This window comes from Trachemys scripta, chromosome 1 (assembly GCF_013100865.1).
Source record: "Trachemys scripta elegans isolate TJP31775 chromosome 1, CAS_Tse_1.0, whole genome shotgun sequence".
NCBI lineage: Eukaryota > Metazoa > Chordata > Testudines > Emydidae > Trachemys > Trachemys scripta.
Window position 1 is genome coordinate 268,050,071 of NC_048298.1, and position 17,302 is coordinate 268,067,372.

At 37.4% G+C, this 17,302-nt stretch overlaps 1 protein-coding gene across 18 annotated transcripts in view; it reads right to left on the minus strand.

The window, feature by feature from the left end:
• LMO7 (LIM domain 7) overlaps positions 1-17,302 on the minus strand; it is an 88,277-nt gene that overhangs the window by 57,274 nt on the left and 13,701 nt on the right. Inside the window, exon 1 of one of the 18 annotated variants that reach the window (XM_034758331.1) lies at positions 2,211-2,282. The exons of the other annotated variants lie outside the window; for them this stretch is intronic. The gene's annotated coding sequence lies outside the window, so the exon portion shown is untranslated. Of the gene's footprint in view, positions 1-2,210; positions 2,283-17,302 lie in introns of those variants that run through there. 18 annotated transcript variants of the gene reach the window in all.

The window sequence follows — 17,302 nt, forward strand, 5'->3', positions numbered from 1 at the left end:
TGTGTTTTGAACATTTAATCTGAGTACTTACTAAGGTTTTAAGAAAAACTCTGGTCTGTTTTGATTTCAACACTTACTTTCCTTCCCAGTCTCCCTGATAATACACACACTAAACTCCAAGTACCACCAATACATGAGTTTATGGCTAGTTTGACACTTGAAAAACAATGCCATGCACTCCCCAGCAACAAGTGACATGAAACTCAAAACAAAGAGCCCTCAGGTCAGGGAAGTACTACCCCTGCTGATTTCATGGCACCCACTAAGGCAGGGGTCAGCAATCTTTCAGAAGTGGTGTGCCGAGTCTTCATTTATTCACTCTAATTTAAGGTTTCGTGTGCCAGTAATACATTTTAACATTTTTAGAAGGTCTCTTTCTATAAGTCTATAATATATAACTATAGTTGTATGTAAAGTAAATAAGGTTTTTAAAATGTTTAAGAAGCTTCATTTACAATTAAATTAAAATGCAGAGCCCCCCAGACTGGTGGCCAGGACCAGGGCAGTGTGAGTGCCACTGAAAATCAGCTTGCGTGCCGCCTTCGGCACGCGTGCCATAGATTGCCTACCCCTGCATTAAGGCTTTCTAATTTCCTCTATTTTTTAGTTACAAATGTAGAAATCTTATCCATAGTTCTTAAACTATACCTTATCTGTTATATCTGAAGCAGGGGGAAAAATCCATCTTTATTAAGGTTTTTTTAAAAAATTCAGTTGTATCTATCAGAATATAGATTGCTATTTTTCTTTTCCAGACCTGCTATGTAGATAAATTCATGCATGGATAAACTTCTGCTCTAGGCCAGTGCATTCTGCAGTCATCCAAGGCTGCTGAACTTGCCTCTGAACGTGTAATGTGTGCGGCCACATGTAAAATCTTTCCTTGTTCTGTCTGGCATTGAGAGCATCTTGCATTACCTGACACAGTGGGGAAAGCAATGACCTGTACTCTATTAGGGACACTGTACAGGAGTACAACCATCTGTCTTAATGAACCATGACAGTTCTAGGAAGGGCACTCTACTCATTCTCAGGCTGAGCAAGTTCCAATGCTAACCTAAGGTGCATGTCTTTGTCAGAAACAAGACTGGTAGAATGGTGCTACAAGATCCACATCAGATCTCCTATAAGGAAGATACTGTTGAGGGAGCCAAATGGACATGGCTTAGGAGAAAGAGACCTGTTTGAATCCCCCAACAGGAGGAGGTTTGGAAAACACCCATTAGTGGAAGAGAGACTATTACTCCTTTCACCACTGACAAATGCTGCAGGGCCATTGCTAAGCCCGTGCCCCAGCGACAAATACCCTGAACCCCTCCTGACAGCTGCCTATCTCCCTCCTACTCAGTCCCCCATAGTCTAAAATATTGTCACTATGCAGCTTACCATAAAAACAGAAAACAGATTTATTTTAAAAAGGTATCATCATATTCTCCTTTTCACCTTGTATCATCAGGGGCTTTTCATTTCACGGATGCAGGCTGCAGACTAGAGGCCCGCCGTATTGCAGAATGCATTGGCCCCCTAACTGTGCTGGAAAGAACCAAACACTCATTAACTGGCTTAAACAGAGGACAGACTCAACTTACACTTATGATGAGGATGTTAAAGCATCTGAAGGTTTCTCCACCCACTCAGGGGTATGCTGCACAAGTGAGTTGTTCAGTCTCTCTGCCCAAATGGCAGTATGCTCATGCTAAACGTTAACCTCCTTGCACTCCTACTCAATTGCTAATAATATTCTGACTATCAGATTTCACTGAACTCCCACATGTTGCTAAGAATAGAAGAGCTTCAATGGAAGATGGCACAATTGCATGGTTACAGAAATATAAGGACACTTCTAGCAGCTGAATTTTTCATACTCTGGATATTCAACTCTAAGTAGCCTCATTTCAGAGCTCAGCCCAGCGTAAACAACATTATCCTGTGATTACAGCCAATACCCAACTTGAATTTGAGCTCAAACTCAACCTACAGATTTGGTCATTCTTTACATATAAAAAAACCACAAATATGTTTCAACTTAGAGAGTAATGTGCCCACTGGTCTCCATGCTATGTATCATGTAACAGCATATCAGGCCATCTGTAAAGTAATGTTTAAGGAGTCTCCCCTTCAAACACCCACTCCATTTATGACTACATTCCCCCCACCTCTGTGCCCTTACAACCTCCTCAAACTGTGACAACCATCCCTCGTCAACCTACTTGTAAAGCTCTATTGCCTCTGATGACTGAGCAGCCAGAGTGCTGGAAAAAGCTAGATGATGGAGCAGAGAATTTCCAAAGGGCAGCCGGAGAATGCAAAGACTGATGCAGATTTAAAGTCTTCGTGTAGTCTTCCTATTCCCCACCTCTCTATGACCTTTCATGCTGCATTTTCTTACATCCCTTATCGAAGTGAACAGAGTTATTTCTAGATACATGCATTAAACCTGGCAAGGGACAGCACAGTCATTTTATCCACTTCCTCATGCTTCTCCTTTCCTACCCCTCCCTGTGTAGTCATCCCCTATACTTTGTTCACATCTTAATTTAGATCATGAGCTCTATGGGGAAGGAAATCCACCTTTATCTATATTGCAAAGTGCCAAGCATATCTATGATACTATATAGTACAACAACAGTGCCAATAAAACAGGACAATGGCCAAAGACTAGACATTCTGGCTGACAAATTGAGCGAGGTCAGGATCCCTGGTAAAACAAGGCCCTATAGGTCACAAACCTAAAACCACAACTAGTAGGACAACTGATTGATAAGGTTTGTAATTTCATAAACATTTTAAGGTATTTTAAAGCATGCTAAAATGTAAGTTATATTGGTGGTTAATGCAATAGCACTGACTGGCTCTAAGCTATATATTTTTCTTAATTATCCAGACCTTGAGATCCCTACAGAAAAACACAGCTTCTCAGCTGAGTGAACTGAACAGATTTGCCTGCATAGTTACGCTGTGCATTCCCTCTGCTCTGCCTCTTTACTCGGGTTCTGAAAATATGTGGAGACATCATGAGGCAGCATCTGCAGGTTTACACAGAACAGTCACCTCCACAAAACTAAAGCACCTAATTTTAGGCCTACCAAGTTTTGATGATGTCTTGGTGCTTGGTGCCTGACAGCAATATGAAAAGTTTCAGCCCCCCCCAAAATTCAGTGACAAGGAAACCACTGTTCATTAAAACCATATGCAACAAATGGGTAAATAATACTGAAAAAAATGTTCACATATTTCATACAACCCTAACTGGTGTCCATCTACATCTCTGCTTTGCTTTTTGTCTAATTCTTCTTTTCTGGCACACTTAAAGATCTTTGTGACTGTAATAGTAATACTCCAAATCACATGCTCTTTTTCTCTCTGCGCTGTGAGCACAATACCTATTAACATCAACTTCTGGAAACCCCTGAGACCTAGTATTTATATCAAATACTTTATTGAACTTTCTTCTATTTCTAACTACTAGGTTCTTTGTTGCAGTCAGCCACATGCCAGTCATTTTGGCCAACAGCACCAGTACAGCACCCTACTTTCACAAGAAATGCCTCCTTCTAAAGATAGCAAGTTAAAAGATGGAAAGATGACTCAGACTTGCATGGATGATGAAGAGCTCTCCAAATTTCAGATAAACGGTTTAACTTTATGGGACATATCTGAACTTCATGTTAATGCATACTACTCACTAGTTGTCTACTCAGTGATAAAACAGAGTTGCTCAACATTTCTATAAACAAGTAATTTTAATCACATTAAATGTTTTATTAACTAGCTCCAATAAAATTACATTTCATGCCATTATTGGTACATCCTATTATTTCACAGATCTTTTAAAACATTGGTCCAAAGTATTTGTAGAATATTATTTGAGGACTTTTTTTTTTCCCCCCTTTTGGCCTTCCTCTGATTGTTGACATTTCTCTGTACTGAATTGTATAAACCCTGTCTTCCCAAGCATCTTAAGTTACCATAAATTTTATTTCCTTTATCTCTTTTTTTGACTGCCTTTTGCTTTGTCAGTGATTTTCAAATTATATAACCAGATTCCATATTCCTTCCTCAAAGTCAATACAAGATCCTTATGGTTTTCCACTAATCTCCATCCATGATAACTTTCCTTGTATTTATTTTCTCAGGTATGTTTTCCAGCTCGACCATATAATCCACTATTGACATAAAAAAAAAAGTTGATCATCTAAAGACTTTGTTGATATCCACACAAGGCACTGCAACTATCTAAATTACAGTGCTTTGTTGTCCTCCCAAACCAGACTGTCAACTTATTTATGGGGCCTCTTCGAAAACTATAAATATCAAATTAAGTGTTAAATCAGGTACTGCGATTATTGACTACAGGCATAACCCATAAAGGTATAGTTGTGGATTAGCACAGAAGTATGGCAGAAGTTCAACACAATATATCATAAAAATACCACTATGAGTAAGAAAAAAACAGCATTTACTTTGTCTAAATCAGAGTAATCATGGCAACTTGCAGGTAGAATTTGTCAAAACAATCCCAATATTCAATTTCTCTGCCTGCTGGCATTGTTTTGCTGCCATTATATTAAGTTTAATATTTCTTCTGAATCATGAAAATATAAGTGCTGTGCTTTTACTTTAATTTCTGCTCTTAGATTTTGATTAAAATATTTGCAGTGTGAAACAATTAGCTTGAATGGGGTGGATACTACAGTTAAAATTGCAAATTCGCTTTCCTTTCATCCACCTATATTCTTTCATTATATCTACTAAAAGTTGTTCAGATACCACTGTGACAAGCACAATATCAGAACCTAGACAGATTAGACTAAAAAAAAAAAAAATCTGTTGAGGCTCCCTGCTTGGTCTGTACCCAGATGTAGATTTGTTAATTGTTACTTTGGTAGTAGGAAAGCAGGTGAAGGAATATACACATTAAAAACTTAATCAGCTATTTTAGTTGTGTACAAAGATATTAATAATTTAAACTTTTAATGTTAAGCCCTCACTGAAGAAAAAAGTCACTGCTTACAATTTGAAAAACTATTCTAAAGTAAGTTATAAGCATTTGGTTGCTTATTTGGATTGATAATTTCTGCTATATTTTATTTCTGTAGGTATCTGTGGGTAAAAGAGTGGCAGTTGATGGTAACTTGTATTTATTATAGCACACAGGACTATAGCAACTCTGAATGTTGCTAAGTCTGAACCTTTCTTTGCTTCACTGCTGGGTAGTTACGGATTTATGTAGAGACAGCACAGTAGTTTAAACGCTCAGAGGAGATTGTTTGCTTGGCTAACTATGAAAGTTTTCTACTATTGGAAAACCAAGATTCCCAACTCTCCAGGAAAGATATATTTATTTACAGCACCTGATGGTTCATGAAATACTGAATTGAATAGGCATCATTGGTCAAAGACTCAATGTAAGAGTCCCAGAAATGGGACAAAGTAATTTTCAGATCCTGATCTTACTGAAATCTAGGCTGTTGCCATATAAAGAAATACATTTTTGTGATAGGTTCTTCCAAAATGATGACAGCTATGGGAAAATTCTTGACAGAACAAGAATCTTGGAAGTCGATCTGGTTTATTTAAAGAAAGGACAGAGTGCAGGTGACAAGTCAAGGATGGTAAGTAAATAATTTATTCCACAAGTGTCATGGATATGGAAGCATCAAAAACAACTCCATAGTTAAGATTGTGCTGAGCTTTATCTTTATGTCACGGTTAAATCCTTCTGTTCTACACTTCAGTTGTTGAATTTAGTCTCCAAATTTGACAGGTAATATTTTGGCAAAATATTAACAATTTTATAGTTCCTTTTTCAAACTTTCCCCTATTTTCCTCATGTTTATTTGAGTTACTTGAGCAACCACTAAATATTATCATATATGCAAAGAGAAGAGAGCAAGCGGGAAAGAGGTCAGAATAATCATAAAGTAAAGGCAAGCTCAAATTGAACCTTCGCTCCATAAGCTAAAAAAAGAACCAAATAATTTGGTTTCAATCACATATGCACAGAGCGAGACAAAGTAACTGACCACAAGGAAAATATTCAAGTTTCATATTGCCTTAGGTTTTCCCTGTTTGCCTCTTTATTTATGGGCAGAGACTTGAGTCAGAATCAGACATTCCACAATTCAGATTTTCATTGACTTGCCTTCTGGGTTCAACTTCCTTTTTGGACAGAAGTTGTTTCTCTGAAGTGGTTCATGTTGAAATCATAATGTAAACAGTAAAACTATTGCACAAACAAAAACTATGAATTCTAATCCCCCTGCAAAAAGGCAGAGAACAATTATCGTGCCCCATTTTGCTTAAACAAGAACAAGCTAAAATAAGCAAATATTTCCACATTTGCTGCAAATCTCACATGCTGATCTCAGCCCTTGCATCATCTGTGTGTAATGGAGCAAGTTAAAGAAGTGAGCAACCTGAGCTGAATTTTCTGTAATTTTCAGTCAGTTCTAACATTTGATCCATTGCTAAATTTAATTGGTCATTGTCACTGAGAAAGTTGCTCTTTTTCTGCTGGAAACATAATAGCTCTCCAGTGAAACAGTCAATCTAAAGTGCTTTAGGGTACATGGAAGCACTTACCTTTGACTTAAACCAGCCAATCAGATAAAGGATATTTTTAAACATATGCTCCAAATGTTAAAATTTGAGGGGCAGGTTTTCTGGCCAAATTCTCAATGTTGGAAAAATGAATGCTCCTCTATTGAAAGAGTGAGAGAATGAGTAAAAGTCCAAGTATCTACCTTGTCAGATTGCCAGAAAGTGGTGTGTGTGGGGCAGGGGGGACTACTCTGGCCATGTACCTTCAAAATTAGAGTTGTATGAAGCAAAACTATATGTATTCTCAGCACCCCAAACAACTGAAACCAAAATATGCTGTCAGTCACATGAGAGTCTTTTGTAAAGTGAAAGTGTAACAAAAATTGTTAAACCAAATTATTAGCATGGGCAAACAGACCCAGCCAAATAAATATGGATGTGAGATCATCCATATTTGGTAATTTGTGCCAAAAAAGTGCTGACTGAGAAAAAAACCTAACATCATAATTAAGATACCACTAAAAACAGGCTATTTCTACTTGCCCTGCGAAAGAAGTGGAACACAAGGTCCTGCTCCTGTTTTAACAGAAGTCAAGAGCAAAACTCCCATTGACTTCAATGGGAGCACAAAATAGGCCCTAAGTTAGGAAGCTTTCATCCTATGGAAAAAAGGTGCTGTAGGCATTCACACTTTACACAGAAGCTACAATTGGTCATCTGCAAGCTTTTACCACAGTCTAGCCAAAATAAGCATAGGTCTTGCAAGCTCACGGAAGCAAAAACACATATGTGAGGAAAGTGTATGCTAACCTTCCCAAGAGCCAAGCTTTCTTAGTGGCTTTATCCTTCGCAGCCAGAGGCTGGGTGAGACTTCGGGCTTGCCTACACTGGGAAAACGTGCTGGTGCACACTAACTACTCCACACTACGTACCTTTATGCACATTAACTTAATGCATTTTGGATGTTTAAGCAAAACCCCATGAGGTCACTCAGTCTGCAAAAAGTGTCCACATGGAGTTAATGTGCAGTAGCAAGTTGCTTTCAAGTCACACCCTAGCTTGTCACGTACCAACTTTCCCAGATACACGAGCCCTTAGTCCATGGCAAGAAAAGCGGGAGAGGAGAGGAGGTACAAAGCCTTCTTCCAACAACATACAAATAACATTTCTACATGCAAGGTGGAGTTTGTTTTGATGCAGCTAAGAGCCAGAGGCATCCCAAGGCTCTCATCTGGGACTATGGGCCCAGAAAGATTCAGGGCTTCCTTAGAAAACTGTGAATTGTGTCATTATTTATGAGAAATTGCTAAATTAAATAAAATCAAAAGAAGAGCAAACAACAAAATCTGCCATTCACGAATTACAATAGGTGAGGGTGAACTCAGGATATTCAAGGATTAGTGTCACATGCAGTTAAATTCAGCCTTGTTTCCTATTTAAGTGTTTGCGGGGCACAAGCTCTCTGGCATCCTATCATTTACCACTTTTAGCCCATCAGTAATTAATGGTTCATCACCCATATGCTACTGGGCCAATACTCACTGACTCACTAACAGCCAAGTTCTTATCATCCAAAGTCATTTAAAACTTCTAATCCGAGATCGGATCATAAACCTGAAAATACATCCAGTCTGATAAAACTAATCCACTGTTTTCCTCTTATTAGACTTACAACTGTGGTTCTTAGTATATCTAAAACAAAATTACATTTCTGGAAATAACTCAGGGAGGCCAGCTCAGAGACCTACTTGCCCAGCGAGTACTCTGCATTGTGGTAGACCTGGGTTAAATTCTAGCCCTATTCTTTTACCCAGTGGGCTGGAAGTGCTACAGAGAAGAAATTCAACCAGCCCAATGGAAAATAAATTGTATGGTGTCACTCAATTTTAACCTCTAAAGCTGATTAAGGAATAAGGTTGTCTGGCTCCAGCTAGAACCCATATGCTCCTTGGCCCAAAGGATGAAGAGCATAAAGCGCACGAGGAAAGAATGGTATGGGAAGTTCTTGGTGCCATGACATGGATGCAAAGAACTTGGGAAGAAAAGCAAACATAAAACTGTCATCTTGATAGATTAATCTTATTATACATATACAAGCATTAACCAGGTTCTCTCTACATGTTCATTAGGAACAAATACTGTATTCTTCATACAGTTGATTTACAGTCACCACATACAATCACAGCAGTTAGAGAAGGAAAATAGTTACTAGAAGTTCTCAGACAGTGGTACATGGACCACGGTTGTTGTAAAAAGAATTGACTGGTCACAAATGTGTTGGACTTCCTTATTACAAGCCGCTAAATTGAATTAAATGCTAAAAATGTATTAAATACTTGCCTAATACATCCTCCTTTTCCTGTTTCATGACAATGAATGAGTGGAGAGCTGATCCATGACACCCACAACCTATTTGTTTATCTAGCCCATGGCTCCTGCCAGGGCAGGTGTGCTCCTCACTTGTTAGTACATTGGCTAGTCAACTCTAAAATGTCACCACGCTGGGTCCAGTAGTGTATTTTAAAAATAATGTACTGAAATGCAGGCTTATGGGAAAAAGTTTTAAAGTTCTAGAAGTTATTCAGCAATTGTTTTATATATCAAAGGAAAGATATAACCATTATCAACATAGATTATATTAATGAGAGAAATTAGCATGATTTACCAGTTTTATAGAGTATGGTTATTTTCCATATTCTCAACAAAGGATTGCCCAGATTGCAGAATATATCATGCAAGCATCATCCTTTATCATTTTAATTTTTTCTCATAGCAGAATATCTCATGATATAACAAACCATCTGTTGCGTGTGATATTTTTTGGAGTCTGCAAGGAATATATGGTACCTTTGAGAACTGAGGGGATTAGTGTTAAATCCCTCATCACAGTTCAGGAGGAGTTATTCTTTGAGTAAGGTTTCAAATATATTGGACCAATGGAATGATATATGCCTCAAAAATATTTGGTATGCAAACTATTCCACAAGATGATATGATGAAAGTTGCTTATCTTATCACAGCCCCTTCAACATAAATTTGAACATGAAACTTCAAGATTGAAGTGCAAACTTAAGGAGTAACATAAAAGCGTTATATATAATTTGATTGCATGAATGTAAGACAAAACTTCCATATGTATCTGTATTTCTGAACACTCCACATAAAAGCCCTTTGCTTGAGAAAAATATAGTACAGCGTATATTTTAGAAAACATATACTGCAGCTAACTACCTGACATATTACTAAGCCGTTTTGTATTTGCATGAAGCCTTTCACCCTAAAGAATCCCAAATTGTTTCACAAACTATGGACAATGAATTCAAGTATTTAGGCACTTGAATTCCTATGGACTTCAAAAGGCGATGCAGGCACTGCACCATCTCTGTAAATCAGACCATTTATTTAGGTGCCTTTCTTTAGGCACCCCATATTTTGAACATTTGTTCTGTATACATAGAGTACCACTGAAATCCAAGCAGGAAACTACCACCATCAAGAAAGCAGAGCCAATGGGGATGCAGTTGTTACCCTGGGTGAGGACAAAAGGAGAAATTGTGGCCAAGTACTTTGGACAAAAACTCCTACCCTTGTAAGTAGTGCCATACGATCTTCAGCATCCATACAGAGCTGACAGGACTGTGGATTTTAAAGCCTCATTCTGAATCACAGGATTGTATGTGATTTAGAATATTTAAGATATGCAAATTTGAATACATCAGAGATCTAACTTAACTCTGTGCTCATTTAAATCTACTTAGAATTCATACCATACTCAAAATGCTTAAATTTGAGATTAGACAAAATTAATTTTGAGATCCTCCTGGTAAAACTAATGAAAATGTATTATGTCTTTTTTGAAAAGCTCTTCATTTTGCTCTCGAATTAAGCTTCCTTCTCTTCAAACAGAAAATCTAAGCCCAAAGTTTCCTGATATACCCTTTTCATCGAATCAAAAGAATTTTAGATAATATTACAGTGACAGCATAGGCTTTTAGTATGGCAGTTAGTAAAAGTCACACCAAAAAAGTTATTTTCCATGGACTACTAGAACTCATTTCTTTAGTGGACAGTGAACAGAATATACTACAGTATTTACACATTTATTTTTAGTACCTTTCAAATTCATTGCATTACAAAACTCTTTACATGGTTAAATAATGGCAAGAGAGATTAACAGACCAGAGGATCTGCAGCTCACATCAACAAAGGTGTTTCCTTTCCTGGCCCTGCATTCCCTGTGATCCAGCTGTAATGTGGATACCTCCTCCTTCCAAGCTGTCCCTCGCGCTTAGAACACACTCCCTCAAACTACTTCCAAAGTCACTACTCACAACTTTCAAATCCTGCCTACAAGCTTACTCTTACCATCTCTTCTATAGTGAGTTTTGGGAAAGACAGGTAATTTTTTCTTTAAAAAGTGATTCTTAACAAGCAACTATGTGATCTTTTGACACTCTCTCTCTTCTGTAATATCCTTCAAACACTCGTTGCGTGCATCCTTCACTTGTTGTCTCATATTATACTTGGATTGTGTGCTCTTTGAAGCTGGGTTCATGTTTTTACTTGTTTTGTGAGTTGGCTAGCATATGTCCAGGCTCTTTAAAAATAACCAACAACATCAGAAGAGATGCATCTTCAGCAGAGATCTGAAAAGATATGGAGAGATACAGGAAGGCTATTTCAGACAGCGGGAGGAGCAGAGAAGGCTATTGGAAACTGTAGCTAGATTGCACGTAAGGATTCAAGAGGCTGAGATGAACACAAGGAGGGGAATATAGGGCAGAACTGGAACAAGATTTTGAAATGATTTCACACAAACCTTTGCCCCTTGTAAAATCTAAGAGTGATGCTAAGAGACTAGAGTATTTTAACAAATTAATTTAGGCACCCAAGGTACTCAAAAAGTCCCCATTGTCAAACACCTAGCATGTCAGAATTAACAATAAATCAGGTACCAGTCTTGAAGTAACCTGAAATAACTGGCACAAAAATTCCATGATGTATAAAGCCGGAAGATATTTATTTAACAAGTTTCCTTCTACCATTTTCACTACACTTCATTCTAGTTTGCAAGAAGCCCAGTCTCCTCTGAACAGAGCTGGGCAAATAGTAGGAAAATTAGTGAACGTGATCACTAAATGCTACATGCCAAACTTACATGCAATTAAATCGGATCAAAAAGTGGGGGCCTTAAACATATTTGCTTTTCTCTGAAAATTCTGGGAGGAGCTTTTATTCACACAAATTATCATATTTCCACCAGCAGTGCTGGCATGCCCCTACACCCAGTGACCAATAAATCTAGCTCCTCTCTCCCTTGTTCAGTCAGGAAGAAACAGCCATTTTAAATAATGGAGTTCAAATATATAGCAAATATAATCCTTTTCTTGGGGAACAGGGGACAAGAAATTTCAAAATGCCCCAAATTTTCCAGGCCTCCTATCTCTTGGCCTCTCTCTTCCCACAATGAAGTGCTTTCTTCCAGGTACATACACACACTCTCAAAGAGCCAAAGGCTCAATGACTTATTCAAGCTTTGCTCATATATGTGAAGCTTATATCTTCCAAAAGGGAACAAAAGTCATCCTATATGACATAGGTGGTCTAGTCACACAGCCAGAGTATTGAATTCTGACTACGAATACTCCAAGATTTATTTGATGTAAGCAGTTCATGAACAACTCAGTTTTAGAACTCGTAGCTATATGAACAATTGCAAAGAACTGTTTGAATCATGGAAAACATTTACCAATAAATTTGTGACTCGATTTGTGACAAATATTACTCTATTCTCTGTAGGAGCTAAATTGATTAAATTATTCATGAACAGATTTGCTATGATTAACAGGAACAAAGTTGTTGAATATATTATTCATTCATCTTTGTGAGAATAAACTGAGGAAATCAGATTGGTTCATGGTCAGTTTGTATATAAACAAAAATGGGCCAAATAAGACAAACACATAAGAACAAGAACAGTTAAACCAGTTATTTCTGTGAAAAAGTTGCAAGGCTTTCACCTATGAAGGGGCAGAGAGAAGAGAATGAAATGGCAAATACTCTTTGTAAATCCTTGGAGCTCAGTGACCTTTGTAAGATTTTCCATCAGCAATAGACACCCAACCGAAGCGCACACAGCCTAGATTTCAAAGAGTAAAATACTTTGGATAGCAAAAGTGACTGTGGTTTGCAGAATGACAGCACTGAAGACATGTTTCATTAGCAATGCCTCTCATTCTGTATTTATTCAGTCTGGGTGGGTGTGCCTTCTGCTTAACCATCTGATGTGTGATCTGAAAATGTCTACCCAGTGCTTAAGTTGGTTTTAAAAAAAAACTTTTGAAATCACTGCACTTTGTAAGAGCAAACTTTATTACAAGTTATGATGTTGGATGCAAAGTATGTGAAAATAGTTTTTTGCTTATTTGTAGACTGTAATCTCAGCCACTTCTGCTAATTTGTTATTGGTATTCTCTAGCGTTAATAAATAGAAGGTTAAAATGGTTTTGTACAAGAAAGTTTTTCTAAAAAACTACATTTCTATGAGTTTATGACAAACATTCACTTTCCTGTGAGTGACTCTGAGCCAGTCATACCTACTAAAAAAAAAAAAAGTTTCACACTGGTCTAGATTGAGAGATTTATATTCCTTCCCTACACTGATTTTACTGAGATCGTCAAAGACAACTATCGCATTATTCTTAGTACTGTAGCACATTTAACAATTGCAGGTAGACATACACATGGCTAGCTCTGCTAGTGCACTAAAAATAGCAGTGCAGCCATGGTGGCACAGGTAATGGCTTGGGCTAGTTGCCAGAATATGTACCTGGGGGTTGGATCATGCTTCTATTTTTAGCACACTAGCTTGAAGAAAGAGCTGGAGCGTGTCTACCTGAGCAGGGAATCCCACCTCCCCACTGCTGTGTAGACATACCCACAGAAGTTAGAGCTGAAAAACATCTTGGATGAGAGTTTCAAAATCTTGTAAGTGACTTTAAAGCACAAGCCATAAGCTTTCAAAGGGACTCATGCTCCTAAATCACTTAAGTGCTTTTGAAAATCCCACCCCTCACCTAGTCTGACCCCTACTTGTGCAGTAGGTGCCTCCTGTTCCACGAAGGTCCCTCAGTGTCCCTCTCTTTCTGCCTAGTCTATTCTTCCACCTATCTCCTACTGGCTCCATTAGGCTGGATGTGCCACTCTCACAATTTTCTTTAAAATGTTTCAGACATCCAATCGGGATCCAGAAAATTACCAAGCAATTAAGTTGGCCAGTTTTGCAACAGGACTATTGAATAGCATATATTGAAAGAACAATTCATGAAAACCTCATTGCTTGATGTTTGTTCGGTATACAGAAATCAGAATTGATTTGCAAACAGCATAAAGGGCTACATTAATTGGATAATCTGACTCTCTCTAGTTCCTAGATCCATTTTAATAAGGTATCAGTTCCTTTGAAGACCACCAAAACAGTTTGAAAGGAGAGAAGTTAAAAAAGAGAAATGGAAGGAAAACACAAGGAATCTATTGCCACTGTAAAACAGTTGGAAAATACAGAAAATGTACTATGCATCTATTATTATCAATTTAAAATTGCATATGAAAAGCTCAGTGATTGAAGTTAAAAAAGCCATTACCCTTTGAAATCACCACTTTTGCAACTACCTCATGCTTTCTATTCCATTCTATCTAGGTTGTGATGCCATGCCCACCAACATGGCAACTGTGTGGTGGCTTAGTCACTGTAGCGATGAGTATTGCAAAACTTTGTAAGGGTGGAACACAAGCTACACTCTTACCTACATAGTTTTCAGCCTAGTAAGATAATATTGCCCAATAATGGCCCTCTTAGAGTTTCACGTGAGAGTTAAAAGCCAGAAAATTAGCCAAAAAAAGCTTTAAATATACAGAAGCAAAATGATTTTTTAAAAAAGCAGCTCAAGAGACCCCATGCATGTCTGTCTCCTACTAGGAATATTCCCTTTAAAATGGATTATTAGGGACTAAAAGCAAATGGGAGTTGAGGATGCTTAGCATCCTGCAAGAAGTATTAAGTATCTCAGACTCAGGCTAGCTAATAGGGGAAGGAGGTGAGAAATAGAAAATAGGAAGAGGATAAGAAACAGACATTCATAAGCACTCAAAGTTAGGACAGAACTCTCAGAGCTCACATAGTAGCATCAAGGCCAGAGATCAGCAGCAATAATTTTAAAAGATACAAAACAAATCATAAAGGAGCAGAGGAAAATATATAAATTTAAGCATAAAATTTTTTAGACACACACTAGCTCAGCAGTGAGTTAAGGTTTTGTGAATTTAAATATTTAGCTTGTCTGGTTCTTACTCCATAAATATCACATAGTAACTAAGCTAAGCTTTTCTTCATTAAAAAACAAATTATACACAAGCAAAAAACCCAATAGGATTATCCATTTTGTCCATGTGAAAAAGTTAGCAAATCTTGAAGAGCAATTAAGTTTGCTTCTGTGAAAGTGCAGACAAAAAGTCTATTGGGTTTTTAAGTTTCTGTTAACATCTGTTGCACTGTGGAGTTACACACATTGCCTTACCTACACATAATGGAAGTTTTTCAGAAATGTCCCGCTGTTGCTAACACCGGTTCAGTTCCACTAGTAGTAGCAACATTGACGAGTCTCCAGCTGCTATACCATCCTTCCTGCAAGGTGCTGAGCACTGTCATACAACTTTCATAGTGCCGCAGTTTGTTCTTCCATTCACCTTTCCCTGTCCCTTCTCACTCATTTTTAAGAAAAATGTTTGGTATTACAAGAATAGCATACTAATTATACCCCATAGCTGGAAGACTAAATCTAGTCACCAGGGTAAAAATAGACATGAAAAATGCTCATTCAACTTAATCCCTCCTGCAATTTTGAAGGAAAAACAGTTGTAGCATCTTGCTTATGGGATTTTTATTTAACATTTTCAAGACAGTCAATCTTTGCTTTTTGTTATCTCTCTTTCCCTTTCTGGCTTCACTTCAACCTTTTCTTTCCTATAATAGATCATAAGGCATCTTTTCTTGCATTATGTTCAGCATCTCTGTTCTCTCATTCCTATTTTCTCATTTCACCCCCTTGTATTTTCTTCATTTCTGTTCAATATTCTCCATTGTATTTTCTCCTTCCTTCTCCCTCCAAAAATCTTACTTTTGATCCCCTATTGCTTTTTTCTAATTTAATTACTTCGGTCTCTCTTCCTGTGTATCTCTTGCACACATCCATCCTTAGACCTACACATTTGGTTTCAAATTTGCAGTTTGTTGCAGATATTTTTGTATTTAATACATATACAGACACTGTATAAAAGTTGTCACATTAGCAACTACTTAACAGAGAAGATTTTGTTTTTTAATTCTGATAATACTACTGAAGACAAATTTTTATACAAAGTTATTATTGCAGTTATTAGCGTGTGAAAAACTGGAGGCTGAAATACACGTGTTCCACTTCTGCTGTGTTTTTCTGCCATTAATGGAGTATTTCATCAAGGATTGTTTCCCTTTAGACAGGAAAAATATCTACCATTTCAGAAAGTTACCATGTGAAAGAATGTTAAACAGAGCTATTGACTGACATAGTCAACACTAAAAAAAGGCGTGGATTAGTATTAGTTTACAGAAGTATGCGATAATGCCTTTGCTATTCAGATTTATGATGAAAACACATCTTAAAGTCAAATGCTACTAGCCTTAATACTGTGCAACTAAACCCTGACTTCCAACTGGTCTAGGTATATTTGACCACTGTTTTACATGAATATATTGATCACCCCTGAGGACAGTCAATTTGAAAGTATCTTCTGCAATGTGCTGCAACATTTGAACACAGTCTTAGACATGGGTACTGAATTAAAATGGACACACTATTACCTCATGGATTTGCCCAGCTTCTTTCAGCAGTTTTTGATTGTGAGTTATTCACTGGGCTCCAGTAAATTTGGCTGTAATTTAATATTCCATGTAACAGTGTAAATATTTCAGACTCAGTATTTTATTTCCAGTTAAATATATCCTGTCATGTACAGCTCAGGGATTAATAATGGCACATACGCAGTTCTACAACATCGGGTTCACAGGTGTGAGTGTATATTTACAGGAGAGCTTTTCTGGGAGGGTAGGGAAATGGGAGAAGAAATATCACCCATATTACTCACGAAAAGTTAGTTAACTAATCATCCTTAGCCGCTTCATTGCTTATAATACAATTCTGAGTCAATATCACAGACCTTACCCATTTTTACAGGAATCAAGTGTCACTACTACTGCATGTTGCCTCTGTATCCAACACCTGTTACAAGTTCTCTAGTCTTATGCTTACAACAGGTCTCTGCCCTTTCTTCAAACAGTGACAAGGAAAGAATGGGCCCCTTCAGGTTGTTTATATGTTTCTATCAATTTGGCAACCTTCATTTACACAACACTGGTTGGTTTTTTTGGTCATTTGTGAAACATTCTCGTGATAAGATAGCAGCAATAAGGTGGGAACAGAAATTTCAATCCCCTTCAATTTGTACTACATAAAATAATTAGTATGCTATTCTTGTAATACCAATTATTTCAGGTAGTACTAGAAGCAAAAATCATGCTAAATGTCTTGGTAACTATTATATGCCTAAAAATTACAAGAAATCTGGTAGAATTTTGTCTTTGAAAGCATTTTGAAATTGTATTAAGTAAAAAACTATAAATATGAACTGATTACTAGAAGCAGAAAATAACGTGTTGCAAATG